This window comes from Protopterus annectens, chromosome 7.part1 (genome assembly GCF_019279795.1).
Source record: "Protopterus annectens isolate FY-2018-M chromosome 7.part1, PAN1.0, whole genome shotgun sequence".
Classification (NCBI taxonomy): Eukaryota; Metazoa; Chordata; order Ceratodontiformes; family Protopteridae; genus Protopterus; species Protopterus annectens.
Genome location: NC_056740.1, coordinates 334607739 through 334625537, shown reverse-complemented (window position 1 = coordinate 334625537; position 17799 = coordinate 334607739). Strand labels below are relative to the sequence as shown.

The window sequence follows — 17799 nt, the reverse complement described above, 5'->3', positions numbered from 1 at the left end:
AATTAATTTAAAATTGGTGGCGAAAGCCAAACATACTCTGGCTAGGCTTATAAATGCCCTAGGGCAGATAGCCTAGTATGAACCTATGAACCTATTTTACTCAAGACTCTTCCTGGTACCCAGAAAGGACAAGGCCTGGAGGCCCATACTAAACCTTTCAATTCTGAATCCTTACCTGGATATTCCGAAATTCAAAATGTTGACATTACAGCAGCTTCTACCCATGCTGGGCAAGAAGGCTTGGCTTGTTACTCTGGACCTCAAAGAGGCATACCTGCATGTCCTATCAGACAAAATTGCAGAAGATACCTCAGATTCAAAGCTGGTACAATGCACTACCCATTCTCTGCACTGCCCTTTGGCTTATCTACTGCGCCCAGGGTCTTCACAAAGTGTTCAGTTCAATCCAAAAACAGAAGCACAAAAGTCTTGAACAACAAACCAAGCAGGAATCTTCGTATACCAGCGTCTTTAATTGAGAACAAGCAACAAAAAATCCACAACTTATCGCTTTCACCCTTACAATAAGGGCATCATCAGAGTTATACACCATCTTAGAAATCACATGTTTAAATACCAAAACTAAGAAACACACCCCCCTCAACAACCAATAAAAACTAAATAAAGTTTTTCAAACGAACTTAATTATACTTTAGAATATCTTCGCAAATTATTAAAACGCATATCCAATTATCCTGTTAAAAATGCAATCTGTGTACTAGTATGCGTTAATGTATTACAAGTTTAAAAACATAAAACGTTACTACAAAAATAAACTAAAATAGAATCTCTCAACGTTCTTATAAACAGTATAGTGTGTCCAAGATGAAACAGAGAGACATCTTCAGAATGTGAAAGTTTTGTTGACATATACAGTTTACACCAATAATAAACTACAACACACAACCAAAGAGGTAATAACAAAATAAAATCTATGTACTAAAGTAAATCTAATAAACATAACTCATAATAGTGTTGATTTATATTAAATATAAAGGGAACAGATGTTTTAACAATTAATCAAATCATCTGTGCTCTGTATTTCAGAATACTTGACAGTGAAATGTATTCATTAATACCTGGTGACTTAGACGCATTTGACCTAAGCTGCCATAAGCATTCCTTGACTTCTAATAAAGTCTCAGCGTCTCCACCTTTCTCTCTGTAAGGTACCCTGTCAATTATAAAGAACAAAAATCTTTTGAAATTTTTAAAACTAGTACTATGTACATAAAGTGCATTTGTAGTTTTTCTATTCCTAATGTCCCCATTATGCTCTAAAATTCTACACCTCAATTTCCTAATAGTTTTGCCCACATAAAATGTTGTACAGCTTAGACACGTAGCAAGGTATACAACCATTTTGGTGTTACAGTTGACGAAACCAGGGCTCCCTATAGTTTTATTGTAGTTGTATACTGTAACGTAGGGTCCATTGTTTATGTACTTGCATGTACTACAAAACCCACATTTACTCATCATGGAGTGTTTGTACATGTTTTGATGATCAAAACTCTCCATGATTTCCTTGAGGTTTCTACCCCTACTAAATGTAAAAGATGGTGAGGCACCTAAAACTTTAATGACTTCGTTAGATAGTACCCCTGACCAAACATATTGGATAATAATCCTAATGTGGGAACTATCTGCGTTGTATGGTAGAACCATTGAATGTTTCGTCATTCTCATTCGGGTGTTTTCCTTGTTAACATTGGACAGACCTGTTTTTAAAATAGGTTTATATATAGTGTGTCTCTTTAACGCAACATCATTTTTAATTGAAGTCATAATATCGTAAGGATAACCTCTTTCCTGCAACATGTCTATTAAATTAATAATTTCTCTCTCATATATGGTGTCATCGCTAATGAGCCTAGACAATCTCACCGTTTGCCCCTTTATGATGTTTTTCTTCTGAAAAAAAAGATGGCAACTTTGGAAGTGAAGAAAGGAGTTTGAAAAAGTTTTCTTGCGATAAATACTGGAAGTTAAGGTCTTGTTCTGTCTGTCCTTGATTAACATAATATCCAAAAATTCACATTTGTCATGGTGTATACTAGGTGTGAACTTTAGGAAAGAAGTACTATTGTTAAGAGCTTCAACAAAATCAGTGATATCTTTTTCATTGCCTTTCCAAAATATTAAAATATCATCTAGAAAGCGTACATATAATGCTATGTTCTGTTTAAATCTAGAAGAAATAACATAATCACTCTCCCAGTCAACCAGTACTAAATTGGCATAGAGTGGGGCACATTTTGCCCCCATTGCTACACCAGTAATCTGTTTAAAATAGTCTCCATCAAAGGTTATGAAATTATTATTAAGAACCATATCAAATAGATCAACCAACAAGTTCTGTTTCACTACATGCTGCGTAGTTAGTTTGTTCAGACTATTCCTAAACATTTCCACTCCTAGATCATTGGGAATGACTGAAAACAAATTGATGACATCAATTGTCAAAAAGATATAGTTATCATCCGACAGAGTAGTCCTAATGACATCTAAACAGTGCCAAGAATCTTTCAACACCTGTGAGGCACTGTCACAGATGTCCTTACAGTGGAAATCTATAAATGCGGCCATTGTCTCAGTTTTCGAACCCCTTGCCGAGACAATTGGTCGAAAAGGCGGATTGGCAATAGATTTATGTACTTTAGGTATACCAAATATGGAGGGAATAACTGGTGAATACACCACCAAGAATTCATATTCATCCTTGTCCAGTATTCCCTCCATAAACCACTCATAAATTTGCCAATCCAATTTTGTATATGCCTTATAAACATCATACTTTGATACTCTCAAATAAGTGGATGTATCATTGAGCAATTCCATCATACAGCTGCTATAATCAGTTTGAGTCATAATAACAACTCCCCCCACCCTTGTCTGGCTTCATCACCCTATGTGTATCTGAAGAGGTTAATTTTTGTAAACAAAACCTCTCACCATGGGTGAGGTTATCATTCCAGTTTTTATTGTATTTAAAGTGCCTCCTTAGATAAGTTTCACATATCTGTTCAAAAATATGAATATTAGGGTTAGACGGGGGAATAAAGGTACTTTTTCTCTTTAACAAAGGCGTATAGTACATAGGTTGACTGCCCTGATTAGAAAAAAACATTTTTAGATTTAGTTCTCTGGAAAACAACTTCAAAGATACCAAAATTTTGGCTATATCATGTTTGAAAGATGGAACAAAAGAAAATTCTCTAGCACATAAACTAATAAAGTCATTACTAAGTGTTAACTCACTATAATTGTAAATACAAAAATTCCCTTTTTTAATGATATTGACTTGTTTATCCTGTTCAACATGTATAACTTCATTAAACACATTGTTGAAAATATCATTCTTACAACCTAAATCAAAAACATCAAAATCATTGTCAAAAGGTGCAACTGTATCCATAGTCTTAAAATTGTTGTCAACAATACTGTCACTAGTAATCAATAAAGAACACATAGTGTCATTTAATGTAGGAAGAAACTCATGAATGTTGCTTCCAAATCTGTCCTCATAGTCTCTGTTTGCAATCAGATTGTGTTGGTGAAGTTCATTTAATTGTGGCGTCTTAACCAATTCTGTCTGTTTTGTTGATTGGTAACCCTGCCCATATTCGAATGAGCTGTTGTACCCACAAACTGTCTTTCCCGAATCCGTTCTGAACGCCTTAACGGCAGGGGCTCTAAAAAATCTCCCTGTTCGTCAAGCAATTCAGAATCTGAAATGCCCTCTAATAGTTCGTCATGAGTATTTGAAACATAAGATGTAATACGCCCTTTAGGCGCATTCAATCTCGTTTGACTGTCATGAAGCACTTTATAGGATTTAAAATGCGAATACACTTTTTTCTCAGCATAATCAAGCTTGTCTCTTAAGTTTGCTGAGTTTAATGTCAAGACCTTTCTTAACAAATGTTTCAGCGTCACTAAGTATGCGTTCGTATTTCTGCTTGTTGAACTCAAACAGAAGATCCTTGGTAATATTATTATTTAACACAGCTAATTCATCTTTAAGCTTAACCAACTTATTAGTATTGTTACGTATAATAAGCTTCATTAAATCTATACCTGTGTTGTCAGATAATGTCAGCAATTCTTGAAAAACCTCTGTGTCTAATTCGAAGCCCATGGGTAACCTAAATACCCTTAAGCCCTTTGGCACCTGCTTCAGTTCGATGGATCTTTCTAAAAAAACATTATCCATTTGCAGAGACTTAAAACGTCGCAACCCCTTCTCAAAGTGAACCAATTGGTCTCGTAACGAACCATTTCCAGCAGCAGAAACAGGAGTCTCATCCCTTGAACACATCCTTGGAGGGTCTAACAAATTCGAAAAACTGATCTCTCGTAGATGGAGGTGTGTGAAGAGTGTAAATATCAGCAAGTGAATCTGTTAGCGTGACATCCAGGTTAACTTCTGAACCTTCAGGATTCACAGTGTTCGCGCTGTCCATAGTCTTTGTTTGCAACATTTTAACAAGCTTCTGAGTAATATCCACATATTGAAGCATTAACTGTTCCATGTGCACTGCCCTAAAAAGACACCAATCAAACGAAAATTCCTACTTAGCAAACAAATAGTTCAGTTCAATCCAAAAACAGAAGCACAAAAATTTTGAACAAACCAAGCAAGAATCTTCGTATACCAGCGTCTTTAATTGAGAACAAGCAACAAAAAATCCACAACTTAGCGCTTTCACCCTTACAATAAGGGCATCATCAGAGTTATACACCATCTTAGAAATCACGTTTAAATACCAAAACTAATAAACACACCCCCCTCAACAACCAGTAAAAACTAAATAAAGTTTTTCAAACGAACTTAATTGTACTTTAGAATATCTTCGCAAATTATTAAAACGCACATCCAATTATCCTGTTAAAAATGCAATCTGTGTACTAGTATGCATTAATGTATTACAAGTTTAAAAACATAAACGTTACTACAAAAATAAACTAAAATAGAATCTCTCAACGTTCTTATAAACAGTATAGTGTGTACCAGATGTCCTTCAAGGATGCATCTGCAGTCTTCACAAATGGGTTGTCCTGTCGTCAGGCAGCCCTTCGGTCGGCCGGATTCCAAAGTCTGGGTCTGGCTTCGGCTGGTGTCGCACTTCACCCGACGTCATTGCGGCAGTTTTCGGGTATAAAGGCATCAGCCGACGCCATTTTCCCCAGTCTTTCTTGCCGCGTGGCGCCCGAAACAGAAGCTGTTCGCAAGTGCCGGTCGGTCAGATCCAGAGATAACTACTACCGAATACAACTTCGAAGACTTCAATAAAGCTAAGTACCCCGTTGGGGACTCTTTCTTGCCTCAGCCGATGTCAGACAAAGTTAATAACTGTTTAGCTTGTGGGAAACAAATACCTCATAAAGATTTCCACTCCTTTTGCATTCATTGTTTAGGCCCAGACCACGACGTAGCAGCTTGTCTAGCCTGTTCCTCTTTTAACCGACGGACGCTTAAACGTCGGTCGGACTTTGCTGAACAGATATTCGGCTCTGATTTTGCCTACATTATGGCGTCGGATCCTCCGACTACACAAATTATTAAAAAACGCAAAGAAAAGGACCGACACTCGCGGTCCGCGGTTTCGGCTGAAACCGCGGTTAAGCAAACCACGAGTGTCTCGGTTTCGGCCGAAACCGAGCTAGCGGTTCTTTCTACAGCCGATAACATGCCTTCCACCGAGGCCTCTTCCAGTCTGGTAGAGACGGCCTCCAAATCCCAACCGCCTGTTGTGGTTTCACAGGATTTATCAGACACCATTCCCCTGGATGTTTCTACCCCTGCACGTGGGGCTGCTAGGCCTCCTCCAGCTATGTCTATTGAGGCCTTTGCCAGAGCCAAGGCAGCCAAATCAACAAAATCTGTGCCTGCCAAGCCTCCTCCTCACAGGCCCAGTACTAGCTCCCACATGCTTTCTCTGGCTGAGGATCTCATATCCTTAATCCGTGGAACCCAGCCACATCCTGACAGGGCCTCTCTCCCTCCTCCAGAAAAGAGACCTAGAGCAGAACCCCCTCAGCCAGTATCCACAGATGATTCCTCTGAAGATTCAGAACATTCAGACCCTGCTGAGGCTGCTTATTCCCCTACGAAGATTCAGATGCTGAGGACTCCATTCCTTCAGCCTCCCCACCTGAGGAATTTTACTTTGGGGAAACCTTGCATGCTATGAGGGAACAATTTCAGTGGCAGGGCCAGGATTTCACAGACTCCAGAAAGAGACTTAGGACCTTTATGCATTTGCCACAACATAGACCTTTAGCCATTCCCCCGGTTCTTCCTGTTGATGATGCATTTAATGATGCATGCTCTGCTCCTGATTCCTTACCTCCGGCTCCTGTTAAGCCTGATAGGTACTATAGGGTCCCGGACACTCATCACCATTTTTATAAGGCTCCTGTTGCGGATCCAGAGACTATATCCCAGGGCCCGAAAGCTGTAGCAGCTACTTCTTCTAAAAACCCCCTCCCCTCTGAAAGGGAATCCAGGTCCTTAGAGAGATGGGGTAAAAAGGTTTACACCTCTGCTACTCTGTCAGCTAGAGCTTTGAACTGCCAATTCCATATGATTCAATACCAAGAGTTTATGCTTGATCAGTTGACTAAAAAGCTATCCTCTGAAGAATCTTTAGATAAAACGTATGTTCAGGAAATGGTACATAACATACAGCAGGTTAGTAATCATTCTTTAAAATGTGGCTATGATGCACTGGAGGCTTCCTTTAGATCAGCCATGACTGGCACAGTTATTAGGAGGCATGCATGGTTGAAAGAACAGGTATTACCAGACCATGTCAAATCAAAGCTTTTGGATGCACCTATGGACAAGTTCAACTTATTTGGTTCCCCTGCACAGCAGGTACTAAAAAAGATGGAAGAGAAAGCTAAATCTGTACAAACAGTACAAGTTCAACCCCCAAGGTTTAGCAGGAACTGGCCCTCCAAGAACTGGTCCTTTCCGGAATCCTCTAAGCCACAAAGAGGCAGGAATAGGCGGACTAGAGGCAGAAACCAATCCAGAGGTTCCTACAGGGGTCGCCAATGGCATGGCAACAACCAACGAGGCACGGATACAACCACCACCTCTACAACAACTCAATCTCAGTGACTGGACGGTGGTACCGCCTACCAGGGAACAACTACAAGCACCCTTGGGCGGAAAACTAGCATTATTTTCAGAAAACTGGCACTGCATTACAAGAGAAAAATGGATTGTGCAAACTATAGACCAAGGCTACAGGTTTCATTTCCATACTCTACCAGGAAAGAGAGGAATGCTAAACCTTCCACCAACTCAAAGGGCAGAAGCTCTACAACAAATATCTCAATTATTAAAAATGAGAGCCGTGGAAAAGGTACCGCCTATGGAGCAGGGGAAAGGATTCTACTCAAGGCTCTTCCTGGTACCAAGAAAACAAAACAAATGGAGGCCTATCCTAGATCTGTCCGCCTTAAACACATTCATCATTGTACCCAAATTCAAAATGCTGACCCTACAGCAGCTTCTTCCCATGCTGGGCAAGGAGTCTTGGCTGGTAACTCTAGATCTCAAGGAGGCATACCTGCACGTCCCCATAAGACCAATTTGCAGAAGATACCTCAGATTTCTTGCAGGATCAGAGCATTATCAATTCTCAGCATTGCCATTTGGCTTATCTACTGCGCCCAGAGTGTTCACGAAATGCCTGGCATCAGTTATAGCTCATTGCAGACTTCAGGGGATTCAAATCTATCCCTACCTGGACGACTGCCTGATACAAGCGGACAGCAACACCAAACTAGCAGAAGACTTACAAAGAGTCATTTACCTGCTACAAGCTCTGGGATATACAGTCAATACAGAAAAATCAAGGCTGATTCCATCCCAAACAATAACCTTTCTGGGTGCAGAACTGGACACATCAAATCAAATGGCATTCCTGACTGCAGAAAAGAAAGAACAACTTCCTCTCTACTTCTTGGCATTAACAAAGCACACTCATTTGACTGCAAGAAAAGTGTTACAAGCCCTAGGCTTCATGGCATCCTGCATAATACTGGTCCCTCATGCCAGGCTGCATATGAGAAAACTACAGTGGTACCTAAAGAATTTATGGTCCCAACACAAACACAGCCTAGAAACCAAAATTCCATTGATCCCATGCCTGAAACAGGACTTCCTATGGTGGGCTCAGGCATGCCAATCAAACAAAGGATTGCCCTTCTGCAGAAGTCAACCGAGACAAACCATCACGACAGATGCCTCAGACCTCGGCTGGGGGGCTCACATGCTGGACAAGTGCATTCAAGGTCTATGGTCTCAAGAACAACTACATCTGCACATAAATCTCTTTAATGATGGCAGTGAAATTGGCAATCCAGGCATTCAGACCCCTTCTCCAAGAAGGCCAGTTGATGATAAGGACAGACAACACCACAGTTATGTGGTACATCAACAAACAAGGAGGAACACACTCATACCCTCTATGCCGGCTGGCTCTCGACCTATGGGATGTGGCTCTGAGCTACAACATTCAGTTACAGGCAATTTATGTACCAGGGAAGGAAAACATTCTAGCAGACATATTAAGCAGAACTACGACAGATGCCCACGAATGGATGCTGCATCCGGACATCTTCAAAACCATCACAAGAAAATGGGGGTTACCCCAAATAGACTTGTTTGCATCCCCAGCCAATCACCAGTTGAAGAAATTCTGCACAAGGACCTTCCACCCACTTGTTTGGAAGGTGGACTCCCTTTCTTACAGTTGGAAAAGCCTGATGGCATATGCATTCCCACCTCTTCCTTTGATGCACAAGGTGCTACTGAAGATCAAAGAGGAACGCCCGAGGATCATTCTGATAGCTCCAAACTGGCCAAGACAACATTGGTACCCACTCCTGAGGAGCATGTCCGGGGAACAAATTTGGACGCTGCCCCTGATTCCTTTACTGCTGACACAGAACAACTACAGCATTCTGCATCCCAGTCTAAAGACTCTGCAGTTAGCTGCATGGCACATTACCTAACAACAATTAACCAGAATTTATCCCAAAGGGTTAAAGACATAATGCTGGAGGCTCGTAGACCTTCCACAAGGAAAAATTATGCAGCAAAATGGAAAAGATATCTCATTTGGAGTACGACAAAGAGGCAAGATGTGACACTGGTGAACATAGCCAACATCCTGGAGTACTTGGCAGAGCTCTACCATACAGGCCTGTCCTATTCCTCCATCAAGATACATGCATCAGCTATTTCAGCAGAATACAACTTGGATCCTCCTGTCTTCTCGCATCCTCTGCTCAGACAGTTTCTGAGAGGAATCAAAAATGTAAAACCTCCCAGGAAACCTCCATTGCCAGCATGGGACTTGAATTTTGTACTGGAAAAACTAACTTTACCTCCTTTCGAACCAGCAGCAACAGCAGAATTACAATACTTATCCTGGAAAACTGCCTTCCTGCTAGCAATAACTTCAGCAAGAAGGGTTTCTGAACTGCAGGCTTTGATGGCAGTGCAACCCTTCCTGATCTTTCACCAAGACAGAGTGTCCATGAGAACAAATCCTACATTTATGCCTAAGGTGGTATCCAGAGTTTCTCTAAATCAGGCTATCCACCTTCCTACATTCTTCCCCAACCCACAGAACAGGGGAGAAAGGCTCCTACATACCTTGGATGTACATAGACAATTGCGCTACTATCTGGACAGAACAAAAAACAATAGAAAAACTGACCAGCTTCTGGTAGCATATGCAACAGGGAAGGAAGGAAAACCAATCTCTAAACAGACAATTTCCAAATGGATAGGAAATTGCATTAGATTCTGTTACTCCTATCATGGGAAGAAAACTCCAGAGAACATCAGACCTCACTCAACAAGGGCTACAGCCACTACCACGGCTTTCTTACGAGGAGTGGCTACCAAAGACATTATAGAGGCTGCTACTTGGACCTCCGTGCATACATTTGCCAAGCATTATAACTTACCACTATACTCTAGATCCCGTGCTAGTTTCGCCACTGCTGTTTTGCAAGGGATCCTAACTACACCATAATCTTTTATCTTACCTCCTCCCCTAGTTTAGCTATGGTATTCTACCCATTTGTGAAGACTGCAGATGCATCCTTGAAGGACATAGTACAGTTTTGTACCTACCATAAATGTAGATGTCCGAGAGGAATGCATCTGCAGTCAGGATTACCCACCCTCCTTCCCCTCTGAGGTACTCCTAGGGTATTTACCAATCTTAAGCTAGCTTGGGGGGGATCTATTATGGTGTATTTGTTTGTATATATGTACATACATGTTTATTTTGTGTGTTTGCTCTCTACTGTTTGGAAATTTTGACATTTATCCAAATTTAGCCTTCCTAGAGGGCACCTGGCATCTGGGGCAAGAAACACTGAGGAAAATGGCGTCGGCTGATGCCTTTATACCCGAAAACTGCCGCAATGACGTCGGGTGAAGTGCGACACCAGCCGAAGCCAGACCCAGACTTTGGAATCCGGCCGACCGAAGGGCTGCCTGACGACAGGACAACCCATTTGTGAAGACTGCAGATGCATTCCTCTCAGACATCTACATTTATGGTAGGTACAAAACTGTACTTTCTCTGCACTGCCCTTTGGCTTATCTACTGCGCCCAGGGTCTTCACAAAGTGCCTGGCACCAGTAATTGCATTTTGCAGACAAAAAGGAATTCAAATATACCCATACCTGGATGACTGCCTCATTCAAGCAGAGACAAAGGACATTCTTCTACAGCATCTGGCGTTTGTAAAAAGGTTGCTAATTCCTCTAGGGTACACAGTAAACAAAAAGAAGTCAAAACTAGTGCCCTCGCAACAGATTATATTCCTGGGTGCCAGCTTAAATACAACAGCCCAGATGGCTTACCTCACGCCAGACAAACAAGTTCAACTAACTCAATATTTTCAATTACTGGCAAAAAAGTCCCATCTCCCTGCAAGAAAAATTCTGCAGGCCCTGGGATTCATGGCATCCTGCATACTACTAATACCATATGCCAGACTGCATATGAGGAAATTACAATGGTACCTAAAAAGTGTTTGGACTCAACACTCTCACAGTTTAGAAGCAGTAATACCAATGATTCCCTGCCTACAACAGGAGTTTTGATGGTGGGCATAGGCATGTCACCTAAACAAGGGTCAGCCTTTTACCCAACCCACAGCCAGGCAAACTCTAACAGATGCTTTGGATTACACCTGGGGAGCACACATGGCAGGAAAATGCAGTCAGGGCAAGTGGACCACAGACCAGAGGCATCTTCACATCAATCAAAAAGAGATGTTGGCTGTTCAAAGTGCCCTAACATCTTTCAAGGACCTTCTACATCCAGGACAATTATTACTAAAGACAGACAGCACCACAGTAATGTGGTACATAAACAAGCAAGGGGGCACTCATTCTTATCCCCTATGCAGGCAAGCCATGACCTTGTGGAACACAGCTCTAACGTATCAAGTTCACCTGCAAGCACAATTCTTGCCAGGAAAGAAAAATACTCTGGCAGACGATCTAAGCAGAAATATCATGGACCCTCACGAATGGAAATTGAATCCACAAATCTTCAGCATGGTAACACAAAAATGGGGATGCCCAGACATAGATCTCTTTGCCTCCCCACTGAATTGCCAACTACAAAAATTCTGCACAAGGACTTATCACAAACAAGCATGGAAAGTGGATGCTCTTTTGGTCAGCTGGAAAAACCTAAAAGTTTATGCCTTCCCCCACCACTGCCTCTCCTTTCAAAAGTACTCTTAAAAGCCAGACAAGAAAAACCGCAGATGATCCTGATTGCTCCAGACTGGCCACGCCAGCACTGGTATCCTATCTTAAGGAACTTGGCTCAAGGCCCACCATGGATTTTGCCTCAAATTCCACATCATCTGACTCAACAAAACAATCCGATCCTGCACGGTCAGCTCAAAACCCTAAACCTGGCTGCATGGCAGATACATTAGTCAAACAGGCAACACCTCTCTCTAAAGCTGTTATGGATGTCATTTTGGAAGCCAGGAGGCCTAGCACCAGGAAAGCTTACTCAGAAAAATGGAAGAGATTCTGTGCCTGGAGCCAGGCTCAAAGCCTTGACCCTCTTGTTCCAAACATTACTCAGATTTTACAATGCTTAACTGAGATGCTGGACAGAGGCCTATCCTTCTCATCAATTAAGATCCACGCCTCTGCCATCTCAGCACATTACAACATGGATCCTCCTTTATTCTCTCATCCCTTGCTAAAGCAGTACCTCAGAGAGGCTAAAAACATATGACCGCCCTGGAGAGCACCAACACCAACTTGGGACCTCAATTTCGTTTTGGAAAAACTGACCCTACCACCTTTCCAGCCAGCCAATACAGCCGATCTAAAATTTTTATCATGGAAAACAGCTCTGCTCCTGGCAGTAACCTCAGCAGGAAGAGTCTCAGACATACTGGCATTAATGGCAGTGGAACCTTTTATAATTTTTCATCAGGGCAGGGTATCTTGGACAAACCCTACCTTTATGCCAAAGGTGGCATCTAGTGTGGCTCTTAACCAAACCATCCATTTGCCAACTTTTTATCCAAACCCCCAGAATAAAGGTGAGAAACTTCTGCATTCTTACATACACAGGCAGCTACGCTTCTACTTGGACAAAACAAAAGCTTTCAGGAAAACTGAGAAACAGTTTGTAGCATATGCTGCAGGATCACAGGGCAAGGCTATCTCAAAGCAGACTATATCAAAATGGATAGGACATTGTATTCGGTACTGCTACACACAGCATGGAAAATCAGTCCCAAATAACATTAGGCCACATTCCACCAGGGCAACAGACACTTCAACAGCCTTTCTCAGAGGAGTACCTACCAAGAAAATTTTGGAGGCTGCAACTTGGGAGTCCAGTGCACACCTTTACCAAGCATTACCACCTGCCTCTTTACTCTAAATCCAGAGCAGGATTTGCCACTGCAGTTCTGCAGGGCCTCATAGCCAATCCTAACTCTTTATAGACCAGCCACCCAACCTTAGCTTTGGGATTCTACCAAAGTGTAATGACTGCAGCAGTGCAACACGATGAACATAGTACAGTTTTGTACCTACCATAAATGTAGGTGTTCGAGTGTTCACACTGCTGCAGTCCAGGTTACCCTCCCTCCATGCCCTCTGAACTAGCTGGACTTATCTATACCTTTCTATCCTATACAACCTTTGTGGTGTATTTGCTTGTAACTGAAAGTATTACTTTTATTTTATATGTATATTTTTGATTAGCAATATGTATTGCCTACCTACTTGGGGGCACCTGATATCTGCAGCAATAAAAACTGAAGAAAATGGCATCAGATGCATCTTATATACCCCTGGCGCACTGAAGTCAGGGAAGAAGCGACAGCAACCGACGCCGGACCAAGACTTTGGAACTCTGGCCGACTGCAGGACCACCTGATGGCAGGATAACCCAAGTGTAATGACTGCAGCAGTGTGAACATTCGAACATCTACATTTATGGTAGGTACAAAACTGCACTTTTCCACACCTTGCCAGCACCAAGCGGGTGGCAAGATCTACCCCCAAATCAGTGGGCAGAGGCCCAAAATCAAGTACTCTCTCTCTTAAGCATGGGGGGGGCTATTCAGTTGGTACCAGAAGAGGAAAAGGGGCAAGGGTTCTATTTGAGACTTTTCCTGGTACCCAGAAAAGGCAATACATGGCGTCCTATCCTGGACCTTTCTACTCTAAATACCTTTCTGGTATTTCCAAAATTCAAGATGTTGACTCTTCACTAGCTGCTTCCTATGCCAGGCAAAGATGCATGTTTGGCAACACTAGACTTAAAAGAAGCATACCTGCACGTCCCTATCAGGGAGTCTTGCAGAAAATACCTACGCTTCAAAGCAGGCTACATGCACTATCAGTTCTCTGCACTGCCTTTTGGCTTATCTACTGCGCTCAGGGTATTCACAAAGTGCCTAGCTCCAGTCATTGCATTCTGCAGGCAAAGAAATATTCAACTGTGCCCATATCTGGACGATTGTCTAATTCAGGCAGAAAGCCAGGGCATACTTTTGAATCATCTGTCCTTTGTTCAAACGGTACTGACTTGTCTGGGGTACACCATAAACGAAAAGAAATCATACCTGGTACCCTGTCAGCTAATTATATTCCTGGGATCAAGCTTGAATACAACTTCCCAGATGGCTTTCCTCACGCCAGAGAAATGGATTCATTTGACAACCTACATAAAAAAGTGGCCACAAAAACCCAGTTATTTGCAAGGCAAATACTACAAGCCTTGGGGTTCATGGCCTCCTGCATTCTTCTAATTCCATATGCGAGGCTGCATATGAGGAAACTGCAGTGGTATCTCAAAAGCCTATGGTGTCAACATTCACAGGATCTAGAAGCAATGACTCCTGTCATACCTTGCGTACTCCTAGAGTTCCTTTGGTGGGCAGAGGCCTGCCACCAAAACGGGGGACTACCATTCACACTACCCCTTGCTGCCCAAACCTTAACAGACGCATCAGACTATGCATGGGGGGCCCACCTGGCAGGGAAGTGCGTGCAGGGCAAATGGAACCCAAGTCAAATGCACCTGCATATCAATCAAAAAGAAATGTTAGCTGTACAGAATGCTTTTGACAGCCTTCAAGGACCACATTCTTCCAGGACATTTAATGATGAAGACTGACGACACCACTGTTGTGTACATAAACAAGCAGGGGGGTACACATTCTTACCCCCCCCCATGTTGACTAGCCATGGCATTGTGGAACACAGCCCTGAGCTATCATGTACATTTACAAGCTCAATTCCTGCCAGGAAAACTAAATACACTAGCAGATGAACTAAGCAGAAACCTCATGGACCCACACAAGTGGAAACTGGAACCAAGGATTGTCAAAATGTTGACAAGCAAATGGAGGAGCCCAGATATAGACCTGTTAACCTCCCCCTAAACTATCAGTTGGACAAATTCTGCACAAGGACTCCCCACAAACAAGCTTGCAAAGTGGATGCTCTGTCCTTCAGCTGGAAAAAACTATCAGTTTATGCCTTTCCTCTGCCTCTGCTCTCCAAGGTACTACTAAAGATCAAACAAGACAAACCAAGGACAATTTTGATTGCACCAGACTGGCCACGCCAACACTGGGTACACCCACTCTTGCGCAGTGTGTCACTGTGGGCCCCATGGCACCTGCCTCAGTCTCCTACTCTATTGTCTCAGCAGGAGAACCAAATTCTGCACCCTCAGCTTCAAACACTGAATCTAGCAGCCTGGCTAATTACATAATTTCTCTTTTACCATCCCTCAGTACTCCAGTGATGGATATCATTTTAGAGGCAAGGAGGCCTTGTACCAGAAAGTCTTACGCTGAAAAGTGGAAAAGATTCTGTGCCTGGAACCAATCTCAAGGGATGAGCAAAACAGTGCCCAATTTACCTCAGAGTTTACAATACTTAACTGAGATGCTTCATAAGGGCCTGTCTTTCTCCTCCATCAAAATTCACGCCTCAGCCATCTCAGCTCATTGTAACACAGGACCACCCCTCTTCTCTCATCCACTGCTTTAGCAGTTCCTCAGAGGGGCCAAAAATCTGTGACCACCCAGGAGGTCTCCAACTCCAGCCTGGGATCTCAACTTTGTATTGGAAAAGCTCACCCTTCCTCCTTTCGAGCCAGCTGCCACTGCAGACTTAAAATTCCTTTCTTGGAAAACAGCTTTCCTTTTAGCAATCACTTCAGCAAGAAGGGTATCTAAATTACAGGCCCTCATGGCAGTGGAGCCTTTCATCATCTTTCATGCGGACAAGGTGTCCCTCAGGACCAATCCCTCCTTCATGCCCAAGGTGGTATCCAGTGTGGCCCTTAATCAGTCCATACATTTGCCAACCTTAAATTCCTAATCCACAGAACAAAGGGGAATGGATTCTGCACTCCTTAGACGTGCACAGACAACTTAGATTCTACTTGGACAGAACCAAACCTCAAAGGAAATCTGATCAACTGCTGGTGGCATTTGCTGCAAGGGCAGAGGGGAAGGCTATTTCAAAGCAAACCATTTCCAAATGGATAGGCCATTGCATTCATTTCTGCTACAAACACCATGGAAAACCTATCCCACAGGGGATCAGATGCCACTCTACCAGGGCTGCATCTACCGCTACAGCCTTTCTCAGAGGCATCCCTACCAGGGACATCCTAGAAGCTGCTACCTGGAGTTCTGAACATACTTTCACCAAGCATTATCATCTGCCAATTTTCTCTAAATCCAGAGCTGTCTTGCAGGGCCTTTTAGCTTGTCCTAATTCTATTTAAATTCCTCCTCCCATCCTTAGCTTTGGGAATCTACCCAAAAGTGATGACTGCAACAGTGAAACACAAAGAACATAGTACAGTTGTGTACACTTACGATAAATGTAGATGTTTAACAGTGTATTCACTGTTGCAGTCCTGGTTACCCTCCCTGCTACCCCCTTCGTTTTTTGTATATACCTCTACTTTCCTTTGCTATCTTCAAAAGCTTTTTCGTGTATTTGCTTTGGTGTTGGAGGTATAACCTTGTATATATATATATATATATATATATATATATATATATATATATATATATATATATATATATATATATATATATATATATATAGATAGATGTAATTGCTTCCCATTAAGGGGGCACCTAATCAGGCCAACTGAGGGCTACTGCAAGCAGATAACCCAAAAGTGATGACTGCAACAGTGAATACACTCAAACATCTACATTTATGTTAAGTGTACACAACTGTACTTTCTTCAGAATGTAAGAAATAGTTTTGGAGAAGTTTTAGAAGCATATAAATGGAAAGGATTTATAAATATAAAGATGGATGTGATGTGAGAGAAGAAAAAAATTGAAAATATTGCTTGTAGCAGTCTTTTGGTTATAGAAAAGGTGTGAATGATTAATGTATAACAAATAGAGATGAAAAAGATGTGCTAGACGAAATAAAGCCTTGTGGAATAAAAAATGGGGGTTAAATAAAGAAATTTTAAAGAATAACTGAAAAGACTTGCAAAAATAGCTGTTTTTTATTTATTTATTTTGAAATTGTAAAATAATTTTTTTTGTGTGTAGCTTGTTAAAATTTGAAATTACAAGGTGTGTGCTACTAATATGAATGGGACGTTGCCCGTTCAATTCTCAGAGCGTCTTCTGTGTGGCGACATGCGTGAATGGGCATTCCTTCGTTGAAGGTTGTGCGTTAGGCCCGGCAAGCCAGCACGTAAAACTGTACTGCCAATCAGTAGCGGACCGGAGTTCCGCTGTGGCGACCCCTAACCAGGAAAAGCCGAAAGACACAAACAAACATGTAAAGAAGTGTAAAGTAAGAAAATGTAAGTAATGCAGCCCTTGTTCTTGTATGAAAGTGCTATATACAATCTTTTGCATCCACTGGAGCTACCACCAGCTCAGACAGATCCGACCTCAGTTTAAAGTCTCATCCAAAGGTTGGCACACTCAGGATTGTAGCAGCCACTTTATGCTGCACTTCAATGATGGCATTTGAAAATTAGTCCAGGCACCTGAGGTGAGAGTGAAACCTGCAGCCTTCTGATCTTCCTCCACTAAAAGTGAGTCTTTTGAGCTACTGTGGGTGCTTTACTCCAACACATGTTGCAAATTAGTGCAAGTTCTAGCTCAGGAGAGGGTAGACACTGCATAAGAGTGAAGGATATCTTGAAATGATTTCACATTCTGTCCCTTTTCTTGGAGCATACAAATTTAATT

At 42.1% G+C, this 17799-nt stretch overlaps 1 protein-coding gene across 3 annotated transcripts in view; it reads left to right on the top strand.

Annotated features, from left to right (window-relative positions):
- Nucleotides 1–17799, top strand: part of ARIH2 (ariadne RBR E3 ubiquitin protein ligase 2) — a 1499383-nt gene that overhangs the window by 1339805 nt on the left and 141779 nt on the right. The gene's annotated exons all lie outside the window — the stretch shown is intronic.